The sequence below is a fragment of the Macaca thibetana genome, chromosome X (assembly GCF_024542745.1).
Source record: "Macaca thibetana thibetana isolate TM-01 chromosome X, ASM2454274v1, whole genome shotgun sequence".
In the NCBI taxonomy this organism is placed as follows: Eukaryota; Metazoa; Chordata; class Mammalia; order Primates; family Cercopithecidae; genus Macaca; species Macaca thibetana.
The window spans coordinates 131,724,612-131,738,484 of NC_065598.1; positions in this window are offsets into that span (position 1 = coordinate 131,724,612).

The window sequence follows — 13,873 nt, forward strand, 5'->3', positions numbered from 1 at the left end:
GCCTAAGGAACAACTAATCTATTTTCTATCTATACACATTTGTCTTTTCTGGACATTTAATATAATACTGGTCAGGCGTGGTGGCTCATGCCTGTAATCCCAGCACTTTGGGAGGCCGAGGAGGGTGGATCATTTGCAGTCAGGAGTTCAAGACCAGCCTGGCCAACATGGTTAAACCCCATCTCTGCTAAAAATACAAAAATTAGCCAGGCACGGTGGCACGCACCTGTAGTCTCAGCTACTCGGGTGGCTAAAATATGGGAATCGCTTGAGCTCAGGAAGTGGAGGTTGCAGTGAGCTGAGATTGTGCCTCTATACTCCAGCCTGGGCAAAAAAGCGAGACTCTGAAAACAAAACAAAACAAAATGTCAGTTTATAGCATTGCTCAAGTCTTCAGAATATTTGTTCTATCCATTACTGAGAGCAATAATGAAGTCTTGAACTGTTCATTTCTGTCTTCAATTCTGTTATTCTTCTTGTATTTTGGGGCCCTGTGGTGAGCATGTGTACATGTTTATAATTATCATTACAATTCATATCTCTAATGAATTGACCTTTAGTCATTATATAATGTTCTAATTTCTCTCTAGTTACATTTCCTTGTGTATTAGAGTCTAGTTTATCTGATATTAATATAACCACACCAGTAGTCTTACGTTTACTGTTTGCATGGTACATCTTTTTTCTTTTTTGTTTGTTTGTTTTTTTTTTTGAGACAGTCTCACTCTGTCTCCCAGGCTGGAGTGCAACAGCGTGATCTTGGCTCACCATAAGTTCTGCCTCCTGCGTTCAAGCAATTCTCCTGCTTCGGCCTCCCGAGTAGCTGGTATTACAGGCGCCTGCCACCACACCTGACTAATTTTTGTATTTTTAGACAGGACTTCACCATGTTGGTCAGGCTGGGCTCGAACTCCTGACCTCAAGTGATTTGCCTTTCTCAGCCTCCCAAAGTGCTGGGATTACAAGTATGAGCCAACATGCCTGGCCATCGTTTTTCATCCTCTTAATTTCAACCTACTTGTGCCTTTGAAATTAAAGTACATCTCACGTAGACAGCATATAGTTGGATCTTGGGATATTTTTCCCACTCCGACAATATCTTCCTTTGATTCAGTTGTTTAATCCATTCACATTTAATATTATTGGTATGACTGGATTTATGTTGGCCATTTTGATAATTTTTTCTGTATGTCTCATCTTTTATGTTCATTTGTTCCTCTTTTATTTTCTTCTTTTGTATTAAACATATATTTTCTACTGTACCTTTTTAATTCCTTTGTTGAATGATTTCTCTATTTTGAGGGTTTTTTTCTTTTTAGTGATCGCTCAATTCTTTTGTACTAACTTATGTATTCACCATTTGTGGTACTCTTCAATTTTTTCTGTAGTTTCAAATTCTTTTTGGTGTCATTTACTTACTGTAATATAGTTTCATCCCTGTCTCCTTCTTTATGCTATTATCATCATATATATCACATTTTGGCTGGGCACAGTGGCTCACGCATGTCATCCCAGTATTTTGGGAAGCCGAGGCAGGTGGATCACTTGAGGTCAGGAGTTTGAGACCAGCCTGACCAACATGGTGAAACCCACCTCTACTAAAAATACAAAAATCAGCCAGGCGTGATGGTGCACACCTGTAAATCCCAGCTACTCAGCTACTCAGGAGGCTGAGGCAGGAGGACTGCTTGAACTCGGGAGGCAGAAGTTGCAGTCAGCTGAGATCATGCCACTGCACTCCAGCCTGGGCGACAGAGTGAGACTCTGTCTCAAAAAGTTAAAAATTTGGCCGGGCGCGGTGGCTCAAGCCTGTAATCCCAGCACTTTGGGAGGCCGAGGCGGGTGGATCACGAGGTCAGGAGATCGAGACCATCCTGGCTAACATGGTGAAACCCCGTCTCTACTAAAAATACAAAAAACTAGCCGGGCGTGGTGGCGGGCGCCTGTAGTCCCAGCTACTCGGAGGCTGAGGCGGGAGAATGGCGTGAACCCGGGAGGCGGAGCTTGCAGTGAGCCGAGATCGCGCCACTGCACTCCAGCCTGGGCGACACAGCAAGACTCCGTCTCAAAAAAAAAAAAAAAAAAAGTTAAAAATTTAAAAATTTTAAAAATCGTATATATTACATCTTTATATGTTAAAAGTCTAAGAATATGATTTTATAATTGCAGTTTTATGGAATTATTTTAAATCTATTAAGAGAATAAAAGATTAATTGTACACATACACATGTAAGGGACTTCAAAACGTTTGTGGGAAAAATGGAATTAAAAACAAAAATGTAAGGTCAGGCGTGGAGGCTCATGCCTGTAATCCCAGCACTGTGGGAGGCTGAGGCAGATGCATCACCTGAGGTCAGGAGTTCGAGACCAATCTGGCCAACATGGTGAAACCCCATTTCTACTAAAAATATAAAAATTAGCGCTGGATGTGGCGGCGGACACCTGTAATCCCAGTTACTTGGGAGGCTGAGACAGGAGAATCGCTGAACCCGGGAGGCGGAGGTTGCAGTGAGCCAAGACCGTGCCACTGCACTCCAGCCTGGGCAGTAAGAGCAAAACTCCATCTCAAAAAAAAAAAGTAAATATAAACTTTATTTCTCAACATAAACTCCATCAAGTTCAAGACACTTCGGTAACGGATGATACCAGTCATTTAGTCCATCCCTAAAGAACTGAGGGTCCTGAGAATTTAACCATGTCTATGCTGTCTGTTTTATATTACTAGCAGAAGAAAAATGGGTGCCCTCTACAGATTCTTAAGATTAGGAAACAAAAAGAAGTCAGAAGGAACCAAATCAGGACTACAAGGCAGATGCCTAATTATTTTTCATCAAAATTCTCACAAAATTGCCCTTATTTGATGACAATGATGAGCAGGAAAATTGTTATTGTAAAGGAGGACTCTCTGGTGAAGCTTTCCTAGGTGCTTTTCTGCTAAAACTTTGGCTAACATTCTCAAGACATTCTCATAATAAGCAAATTTTATTGTTCTTTGGCCTTCCAGAAAGTCAACAAGCAAAATGCCTTGAGCATCTGTAAACACTGTTGCCATGACCTTTGTTCTTGACTACTGTGTTTTTGCTTTGACTGAACCACTCCAACTGTTGGTAGCCATTGCTTTGTGCTTTGCCTTCAGGATTGTACTGGTAAGGCAACATTTCATATCCTGTCACAAGTCTTCAAAGAAGTGCTTCAAAATCTTGATCCCACTTATTTAAGATTTCCTTTGAAAGCTCTGTTCTTGTCTGAAGCTGATCTGGCTACAATGGTTTTGGCATCCATCAAGTAGAAAATTTTCTCAACTTTAGTTTTTCAGTCAGAATTGGGTGAGCTGAACCAACTGAAGGGTCTATGATGTTGGCTATTGTTTCTGTCATTGATCATTGGTGATTATTAGGTACTCCTTCAATTAGGGCATGAGCAAGATGAACTCATGCCTTAATTGAAAGAGTACCAATTGAAGGAGCAACTTTTCTCCTCACAAAATGATGTGGATGGTCTGCCACTGTGGGCTTCATCTTCAACATTGTCTCATCCTTTCTTAAAATGAGTTATCCATGCTGGGCACAGTGGCTGACGCCTGCAATCCCAACACTTTCGGAGGCCGAGGCGGGCAGATCACTTGCAGAAGTTCAAGACCAGCCTGGGCATTATGGTGAAACCCTATCTCTACAAAAAACATAAAAATTAGCTGGGCATGGTGGTGTACACCTGTAGTCCCAGCTAATAGGGAGGCTGAAGTAGGAGGATCACTTGAGCCTGGGGGGTTGAGGCTGCAGTGAGCCACGAACATGCCACTGTACTCCAGCCTGGGTGACAGAGCAAGACCCTGTCCCAAAAAATAAAAAGGAAATGAGTTATCCATTTGTAAACTGCTGATTTGGATCTTTGTCCCCACAAACTTTTCATAATGCATCAACGATTTCACCATTCTTCCACCCAAGCTTCACCATAAATTTAATGTTTGTTCTAACTTCAAATTTAGCAGAATTCATGTTGCTCTGATAGAGGCTATTTCCAAACTGATGTCTTATTCTTTTTATGCCTCAAACTAGGGCATTAAGGTATGTTATAACAAGTTAGTACAGGTTTATTTGGATGCTAAAATTTTTGGAATCCATGTATAGTTTTTTCATAATATGCATTTCCATGAACTTTTAGAAAACTCCGTGTGTGTGTGTGTATGTGTGTGTAGATATATACACCTTACACTGTTTATAATTGCCTACATAATTACTTTTACTTGTGCTTTTCATTTGTGTGAATTCGATTTAATATCTAGTATTATTTTCTCCCTAAAGAACTTATTTTGGCATTTCTTTTGGGTTTATTCTTCTAATTTCTTGTAAGGCAGTTATGCTAGCAATACATTTTATCATTCATTTGGGAATTTATTTTGCCTTCAGTTTTGAAGAATACTTTTGCTGCATATGGATTCTTGCTTGACAGACTTTTCTTTAAGCACTTGGAATATATCATCTTACTGCCTGCGGCATCCCTTGTTTCTGATGAGAGGCCAGGTGTTAATCTACACGTTTCTTACATTTGTAGATTCATGGAATCATCACAATCAAAATGTAGAATTGTTCCATCATGATAATGCTCCTTCATTCAGTCTCTATAGCCACATTCAGCCCCTCCATGCCCCACTCCTTGGCAACTATTGATCTGTTCCCCATCTCTATAATCTTGTTATTTTAATAATGTTATTTAAATGAAATCATACATTATGCAACTTTCTGAGGTTGACTTTTTCACTCAGCATAATTCTCTTTTGATTTATCTAGGTATGTGCATGTATTGATAGTACATTTCTTTTTTTTTGCTGTGTAGTATTTCATGATATGGATATAGCACATTTTGTTTAACCATTCACCCACTGAAATGTGTTAGGGTCATTTGCAGTTTGGGCTAGTATAAAGCAAGCTGCTTTCAGCCAGGCACAGAGGCTTACACCTGTACTTCCAGCACTTTTGAAAGCCAAGGTGGGCAGATCGCTTTGAGGTCAGGAGTGAGACCAGCCTGGCCAATATGACAAAACCCTGTCTATAAAAAAAAATACAAAAATTAGCCAGGGGTGGTAGCAGCAGAGGTTGCAGTAAGTCGAGATCGTGCCACTGCACTCCAGCCTCCTGGGTGACAGAGCTATGCTCTGTCTCACAAAAAAAAAGGAAGGAAGGATGGAAGGATGGAAGGATGGAAGGATGGAGGGATGGAGGGATGGAGGGAAGGAGGGAAGGAGGGAAGGAGGGAAGGAGGGAAGGAGGGAAGGAAAGGGAAGCAAGCTGCTTTCAACATTCACATACAGGTTTATGAACCTAAGTTTTCATTTCTCTAGAATAAGTGGTGGCCAAGAGTGCACTTGCTGCATCACATAGTAAGTGAGGTGTAATTTTTTAAGAAACTACAAAAATATTCTCCAGAGTGGCTATACCATTTTTACACTGTTACCAGCAATGTATGAGTGATCCAGCTTGGTAAATCCTTACCAGCATATGGTGTTGACATGGTTTGGCTCTGTGTCCCGCCCAAATCTCATCTTGAATGGTAACCCCCATAATCCCCATATGTTGAGGGAGGGACCTGGTAGGAGGTGATTGGATCATGGGGGCATTTCCCCCATGCTGTTGTCACAATAGTGAGCAAGTTCTCATGAGATCTGATGGTTTTATAAGTGTTTGACAGTTCCTCCTCACATACTCTCTCACCTGCCACCATGTAAAACGTGCCTGCTTACCCTTACACCATGATTTGGTAAGTTTCCTGAGGCCTCCTGAGCCATGCAGAACTGAGTCAATTAAACCTCTTTCCTTTATAAATTATCTAGTCTCAGATAGTATCTTTATAGCAGTGTGAGAATGGAGTAATACAGGTTATCACTATTTTTTTTTTTTTTTTAGTTTTAGCCAACCTGATAGTGATATAGTGATCTCACTACAGTTTTAATTTTCATTTCTGTAATGTCTAATGATGTTATCTTATGATGTGCTTACTTACCATCCATTGTCCTTTTCAGTGAATGTCTGTTCATATCTTTAGCTCAATTTCTTTTTCCTTTTTTTTTGAGACTAAGTCTCGCTCTGTCACCCAGGCTGGAATGCAGTGGCAAGATCTCAGCTCACTGCAACCTCCACCTCCCAGGTTCAAGCGATTCTCCTGCCTCACCCTCCCGAGTAGCTGAGATTACAGGCACCTGCCACCACATCCTGCTAATTTTTGTATTTTTAGTAGAGACAGGGTTTCACCATGTTGGCCAGACTGGTCTCGAACTCCTGACCTCAGGTGATCCACCCACCTTGGCCTCCCAAAGTACTGGGATTACAGGTGTGAGCCACCACACCCAGCACTCTTTAGCTCAATTTCTAATTGAAATGCTTGTTTTTTTAACTGTGGAATTTTGAGAGCTCTTTATATATTATAGATTCAGGGCTTTTGTCAGATATGTGGTTTGCAAATATTTTCTCAGTCTTTGCCTAGTCTTTTTATTCTATTAATGGGGTCTTTTGTAGATCAAAAGTTTTTTATTTTGATGAAGTTCAATTTATCCATTTTGTTTCCTTTGTGGATTGCACTATGGTGTCAAATCCAAAAACTCTTCACCTGTCTTTAGGTCCAACAGGTTTTGTCATACTTTTTTTTCTAAAAGTTTTATAATTTTACACTTAATATTTAAATATGAGGTCCATTTGGAATTAATTTTGTATAAGTCATGAGGTTTAGGTTAAGATTAGCTTTTTTATTTTTAACCTAGATATCCAATTGTTCCAGCACTGTTTATTAAAAACTCTATTCTTCCTTGAGTTACTTTTATGCCATTGTCAAAAATCTTTTAGGCAGCTAGGCATGGTGGCTCATGCCTGTAATCCCAGCACTTTGAGAGGCTGAAGCAGGCGGATCCCTTGAGGTCAGGAGTTCAAGACCAGCCTGGCCCACATAGTAAAACCCCATCTCTACTAAAACACAAAACTTAGCCAGGTGTGGTGGTGCATGCCTGTAGTCCCAGCTACTCAGGAGGCTGAGGCAGGAGAATCACTTGAACCCGGGAGGCAAAGGTTGCAGTGAGCCAAGATAGCGCCACTGAGCTCCAGCCTAGGCAACAAGAGCGAAACTCTGCCTCAAAAACAAAAAACAACAAAAATCTCTTAGGCATATTTGTATGAGTCTATTTTTGGGTTCTCTATTCTGTCCTATTAATCTATATGACTACCCCTCAACAAATACCACATTGTCCAGATTATAGGATTTGCGTATTAGGCTTTAACATCAAGTAATTTCTCCTACTTTATTCTTTCTCAAATTTAAGTATTTTAGAGACTGTTCCTTTTCATGAAAAATTTTGAATAATCTTGTATATGCTATCTGCATCAATCGATATATTATTATTTTCTTTTTTGGGGGGGTTGGAGGAGGGCTTAGGGAACAGGGTCTCACTCTGTCGCCCAGGTTGGAGTGCAGTGGCACAATCTTGGCTCACTGCAACCACCACCTCCTAGGCTCAAGCGATTCCCCCACGTCAGCCTCCCAAGAAGCTGGGACTATAGGTGTGTGCCACCATGCCCGGCTAATTTTTGTGTTTTTGGTAGAGACAGTGTTTCACCATGTTGGCTAGGCTGGTCTCAAACTCCTGACCTCAAATGATCTGCCCACCTCGGCCTCCCAAAGTGCTGGGATTACAGGTGTGAGCCATTGCATCCAGCCTATTTTCTTCCTTAGTCTATTGATACGGTGGACTACATTAATTGATCTTTGAATATTGCACCGGTCTTGCATTACTGGTTTAAATCTCTTAATCTGTTTTAGTCAAGGTTCCCCAGAAAGAACCAATGGAATACACATAGAAAGAGATATATAAGAAGGGATTTATTAGGGGAATTGGCTCACTCAATTATGGAATCTGAGAAGTCCTACAACAGGCCATCTGTAAGTCTGAGAACCAGGAAAGCCAGTGGCATGGCTCAGTTCCAGTTCAAAGACCTCCAACCCAAGGAAGCTGGTAGTGTAATGCTCAGCCTGAGGCTCAAGGCCCCAGAGCCCAGGGGGCTGCTGGTGTGAGTCCCAAAGGCCAGAGAAACAACTGGATTTCTTACATCTAAGGGCAGGAGAAGAAGGGTGTCCCAGCTCCAGAAGAGCAAGAATTTTTCCCTTCCCTCAACTTTGTGTTACACCCAGGCTCCCAACTGATTGAACAGTGCTCAGCAACATGAGTGCAACTCTTGTCCATTCAGTTCACCAACTCAAATGCCAATCTCCTCTAGAAACACCGTCACAGACACACCTGGAGCAGCCAAATCATTCTAATCTAATGCCAAACTACCTGAGCTTCCCTTTAAGCAAAAGAGGGATGGGCTCAGTGCTTAATGAAACATTAATAATAATGAATTATCTACCAGTTTTCCAGAATTCCTTAACCAGTCGGCACCCAAAATCAATCATCACAGTTGTGGTGTATAATTTGCTTTGTGTGTTACTGCATTTGATTTGAAATACACACACACATACACACACATATATATATATGAGACAATCCGGCTTTGTCACCGAGGCTGGAGTATAGTGGCACAATCATGGCTCACTGTAACCTCCCATCTCCCAGGTTTAAGCAATTCTCCTGCCTCAGCCTACCAAGTAGCTGGGATTACAGGCGTGCACCACCACTCTCAGCTAACTTTTGTATTTTTAGTAGAGACAGAGTTTCACCATGTTAGCCAGGCTGGTCTTGACTTCCTAGCCTGAAGCAATTTGGCTGCCTCAGCCTCCCAAAGTGCTGGGGTTACAGGCATGAGCCACTGCACCCAGCCTGATTTGCTAATATTTTATTAAGGATTTTTGTTTCTATGTTTATGAGACACATCAGTTTATAGTTTTTGCTTTTGTGCTCTCTTCAGTTTTGGGATCACAGTAATACTGGCCTCATAAAATGAGCTAGGAAGTGTTCCATCCTCTTCTATTTCTGGGGGGAGATTGTGTAATATTGATGTTAATTCTTTAAAAGTTTGGGAAGATTCTTCAGTGAACAAAGTGATATAAGCACGGAGATTTCTTTTTTAGAAGACTTGTAGTTATGAATTCATTTTCTTTAATGGTTAAAGGACTATTCTGATGATTTGGGGTTTTTGTTGTTGTTGTTGTTTTGAGATGGAGTTCCGCTCTTGTTGGCCGGGCTGGAGTGCAATGGCGCCATCTCGGCTCACTGCAACCTCCACCTCCTGGGTTCAAGCGATTCTCCTGCCTCAGCCTCCTGAGTAGCTGGAATTAACAGGCATGTGCCACCATGCCCGGCTAATTTTGTATTTTAGATAGAGACGGGGTTTCTCCATGTTGGTCATGGCTGGTCTTGAACTCCCGACCTCAGGTGATCCGCCTGCCTCAGCCTCCCAAAGTGCTGGGATTACAGGCACGAGCCACCGCGCCCGGCCGTTGTTGTTTTCAAACTACTGTGCTCAAGTGATCCTCCCCTTATCCTCCCAAAGTGTTGGAATTACATGCATGAGCCACTGCGCCTGGCCCGATTTGTTTTATCTTGATTTAGTTTGGGTATCTGCACAGTTTTGGAATAACTGACCAGTTTCCTCTAAGTTGTCAAATTTGTAAGTGTCAACTTGGTCCTAATATTTTTTCATTTTTAACAACCGTAGGCTCTGTAGTGATATTCACTGTTTGAATCTGATAGGGGTACTTACGTCGTCTCTCCTTTTACCTTTGTCAATCTTGCTACAGGTTTATAAATTTTATTTTTATTTTTTAAGAATAACTAGGTTTAAGGAGGCAGAAGTTGTAGTGAGCCAAGATCACACCACTGCACTCCAGCCTGGTGACAGAGCAAGACTCTCTCAAAAAAAAAAAAAAAAAAGAATAACCAGGTTTTTTTGCAACATATATTTTAACGTATTTTAATTGCTATTGATACATAATAGTTGTACTTATTTATCAGATACATGTGATATTTTGATATGTGTACAATGTGTGATAATCATATTAGGATAATTGAGGTATCCATTACCTCAAGCCTTTGAACATTCCAATTCCTTTTAGTTATTTCAAATTGTACAATAAATTAGAGATAACTATAGTTGCCCTATCATGCTACTGAACATGAGATCTTATTCCTTGTATCTAACCGTATTTCTATACCCATTAACCATCACTTTTTATCCTCTCTTCCCACTACCCTTCCCAGCCTCTGGTAACCACCATTCTACTCTCTATCTTCATGAGTTCAATTTTTTTTTTTTTAAGCTCTCAAATATGAGTAATAACATGCAATATTTGTCTTTCTGTGCCTGGCTTATTTTGCTTAACATAATATCTTCCAGCTCCATCCATGCTGTTACAAATGACAAGATTTTCTTCTTTTTTTATGGATGAATTTCATTGTGTATATGTACCACATTTTAGAAGAACGGATTTTTGTTTTATTGATTTCTCTATTGTTTTCCTGTTTTCAATTCCAGTGATTTTTCTTTTTTTCTTGTTTTTTTTTTTTTTTTTTTTTGAGATGCAGTCTCACTCTGAGGCCCAGGCTGGAATGCAGTGGCGCAATCTCGGCTCACTGCAACCTCCAGCTCCTGGGTTTGAGCTATTCTCCTGCCTCAGCCTCCCGAGTAGCTAGGATTACAGGTGTGTGCTACCACACCCAGCTAATTTTTGTATTTTTAGTAGAGACGGTGTTTCACCATGTAGGCCAGGCTAGTCTCAAACTCCTGACCTCAAGTGATCCTCCCGCCTCAGCCTCCCAAAGTGCTGGGATTACAGGCATGAGCCACCACGCTTGGCCTCAGTGATTTCTGTTCTTACATTGTTTCTTTTCTTCTGCTTTCTTTGGTTTATTTTTATTTTTTAATATTTAATTTTTTTTTTTTTAGTAGAGATAGGGTCCCACTATGTTGTCTGGGCTGGTCTTGAACTCCTGGGCTCAAGCAATCCTCCCACCTCAGCCTCCCCAAGTGCTGGGATTACAAGCATAAGCCATTGCGCCCAGCCCTTTGGTTTCATTTGCTTTTCTTTTTCTAGTTGCTTGAATCAGGAACTTAGATTATTAATTTAGATTATTAATTTGAGATCTTTCCTTTTTTCTAATATAAGCATCATTTAGTATTACAAATTTTTCTTTCATGGAATTGTAAAATGGTATAGCCACTTTGGAAAATAGTTTTGTATTTCCTCAAAATGGCAAACAATGAGTTACCTTAGGACCCAGCAATTCTACTCGGAGGTATATACCCCAAAGAACTGAAAACATAGGGGTTCATACCAAAACCTGCTCAGGAATGTTCATAGTAGCATTATTCATCATAGACAAAAAGTATAACTCCCAAATATCTATCAACTGATGAATGGACAAACCAAATATGATACATTCATACAATGTAATATTATTTGACCAAGAGATGAAGTGCTGATGTATACCTCAATGTGCATGAACTTTGAAAACATTCTAAGTAAAAGAAGTCAGTCATGAAAGACTAAATATTGTATGATTCAATTTATATGCAAGCACAGAATAGGAAAATTCATAGAAATAGAAAGTAGTTATTTCTGGGCCCAGGGGCAGAAAGGAATAGAAAGTGACTAAGAGTAAATAAGGGGTTTCCTTTTAGGGTGATGGAAATTTTTTTCTTTTTTTTGGAAACAAGGTCTCACTCTGTCACACAGGCTGACATACAGTGGTGTGATCATAGCTCACTGCAGCCTTAACCTCCTGGGCTCAAGCAATTCTCCTGCCTCAGCCTCCCAAGTAGCATGGACTACAGGCACGTGCTACCTACCATGCCTGGCTAAAATATTCTTAAGTTAGATAGTGGTGATGGTTGCACAACTCTGTAAATATGCTTTAAAAAAAAAAAAAAAAAAAAAACCCAAAACATTGAATTGTACACTATAAAAAGTAAATTAGACCAGGTACAGTGGTTCATGCCTATAATCCCACCACTTTGGGATGCCAAGGCAGGATCACATGAGCCCAGCAGCTCCAGACCGGCCTGAACAGCAAAGTGAGACCCCATCTCTACAAAACTAAAATCGGCCAGGCGTGGTGGCATGTATTTCTATTACTGATTTCTAGTTTGGTTCCACTACAGTCAGAGGACATATTCTGTGTGGTAGGCAGAATAATGGCCACCCAAAGATGTCTACATCTTAATCATTGGAACCTGTATGTTATGATACATGGCAAAGAGGAATTAAGACTGCAGATGAAATTAAAGATGCTAATCAGTTTACTAAAAATAGGAGATTACCCTGGTTTATCCACATGGGCCCAATCTAATCATAAAAGTGGAAGAGGGGCCAAGCGAGGTGGCTCACGCCTGTAATCTCAGCACTTTGGGAAGCCGAGATGGGTGGATTACCTGAGGTCAGGAGTTCGAGACCACCCTGACCAACATGGTGAAACCCCATCTCTACTAAAAATACAAAATTAGCAGGGTGTGGTGGCGCATGCCTGTAATCAGAGCTACTCGGGAGGCTGAGACAGGAGAATCACTTGAACCCAGGAGGCGGAGGCTGCAATGAGCCAAGATCACACCACTGCACCCCAGCCTGAGCAACAAGAGCGAAATTGGGTCTAAAAAAAAAAAAAAAAGTGGAAGAGGGAAGCAAAAAAGAGAGATGCAGCATGACAAGGATTTAATCTGCCATTGCTGACTTTGAAGATGAAGGAAGCGGGACACAAGCCAAGGAATCTGTTAGCCTCTAAAAGCTGGGAACAGCTTCAGTTTACAGTCTGCAAGTAAACATGGACCTCATTCCTATAACCACAAGGAATTGAAGTATGTCAACAATTGAGCAAGGAAATGGATTCTCCCTTAGAGCCTATAGAAAGGAATGCAGCCGGCCAGGCACGGTACCTCACACCTGTAATCCCAGCACTTTGGGAGGCCGAGGCAGGTGGATCACCTGAGGTCAGGAGTTCGAGACCAGCCTGACTAACATGGTGAAACCCCATCTCTACGAAAAATAGAAAATTAGCCGGGCATGGTGGTGCATGCCTGTAATCTCAGCTACTCTGGAGGCTGAAGCAGAAGAATCGCTTGAACCTGGGAGGCAGAGGTTGCGGTGAGCCGAGATCGCACCATTGCATTCCAGTCTGGGCAAGAAGAGTGAAACTCCCATCTCAAAAAAAAAAAAAAAAAAACAACAAGAAAGAAAAGAATGCAGCTCTTCTGGTGCCTTGATTTTAACCTGAGACCCATGTCAGACACCTGACTTACAGAAATGTAAGATAATATATTTGTAATTATCTAAACCACTAAGTATGTGGTAATTTGTTACAGCAGCAACAGAAAATATGTTCTGAGTTGAATTTTTTTTTAATTGAGTTTTATGACCCAGGATATGATTCTATCTTGGCGAATATTTTATGGGCACTTGAAAGTAATGTGTATTCTGTTGTTGGTAGAGTGTTCTATAAACGTCAACTGGATCCTCTTAGTTGATGACATTCTTCAGTTCTTCTATATCTTTGCTGATTATATTTACAGTAGTCTGTCAATACTGAGTATGGATATTGAAATCCCTGTCTACAATTATGGATGTTTAAATTTCTTCTTAATTCTATCAGTTTTTATTTATAAAGGTTAAGCTTTGTTGTTTGGTGATTATGGATGTTTAAATTTCTTCTTAATTCTATCAGTTTTTATTTATGAAGGTTAAGCTTTGTTGTTTGGTGCATACAAAATTAAGGATCATCGTCTTCTTTAGATTGATCCTTTCATCATTAAATAACGCCCCTCTTTATCCCTAGTAATTTTCTTTGCTTTGAAGTCTACTGTATCTGATATTAATACATTCCTGATTATTTCATTATATACTTGTATGACATCTTTTTCCATCCTTTTACTTTCAACTTACCTATGTGAACCATGTTTTGAAATCA